General features: G+C 54.8%; 2 protein-coding genes across 2 annotated transcripts in view; both read right to left on the reverse strand.

Moving 5' to 3' along the window:
- LOC103388004 (gamma-aminobutyric acid receptor-associated protein-like 1) overlaps positions 1-558 on the reverse strand; it is a 21,083-nt gene that overhangs the window by 13,431 nt on the left and 7,094 nt on the right. The window lies entirely within an intron of this gene.
- slc2a3b (solute carrier family 2 member 3b) overlaps positions 1-558 on the reverse strand; it is a 6,291-nt gene that overhangs the window by 4,110 nt on the left and 1,623 nt on the right. The window lies entirely within an intron of this gene.

Genomic DNA, 558 nt, shown 5'->3' on the forward strand with positions numbered 1-558 from the left:
GCCCTTGTTGTTTATGGTGACACTGGGAATCACACACAATGAGCCTTCAGTTTCCACAAGGTCAGATGACCCCTGACCTTCAAGACCGTTGTTGGCAACTGTTCCGACGATACGACGACTGTGAAGAGTTCACTGACACGTCGTGGCTAACGCACACACGTCGTGGCTAACGCACACACGTCGTGGCTAACGCCAATACCAAAGTCAGCACGGTCACTGTGTGAAGACCACCTCTACAGCAGTCAGTCTTCAGACTGTTCTGACCCAAGATCATCAGATCATCAACCAAAGATGAAACACACGCACGCACGCACGCACGCACGCACGCACACACGGCTCTGAGTCGGACACTGTGGTCTGAAGACGCAGCGTAACTCACAGGAAACGCTGCGCTGCAGATAAAGAGCGTCAGAGAAGGCGACAGGAAGTGAAGAAAACCATCAACCTCCGAGGTCGGCAGAGGCCTGTGGTGGGTCTCAAACTATGGTGCATGGACCACTGTCGGTGCTGCCCCTAGAGGTTCGCTGGTCAAAGTGGGGAGTGGGGGAGTGGGGGGGA

Source organism: Cynoglossus semilaevis, chromosome 13 (genome assembly GCF_000523025.1).
Source record: "Cynoglossus semilaevis isolate Cse_v1.0 chromosome 13, Cse_v1.0, whole genome shotgun sequence".
Classification (NCBI taxonomy): Eukaryota; Metazoa; Chordata; class Actinopteri; order Pleuronectiformes; family Cynoglossidae; genus Cynoglossus; species Cynoglossus semilaevis.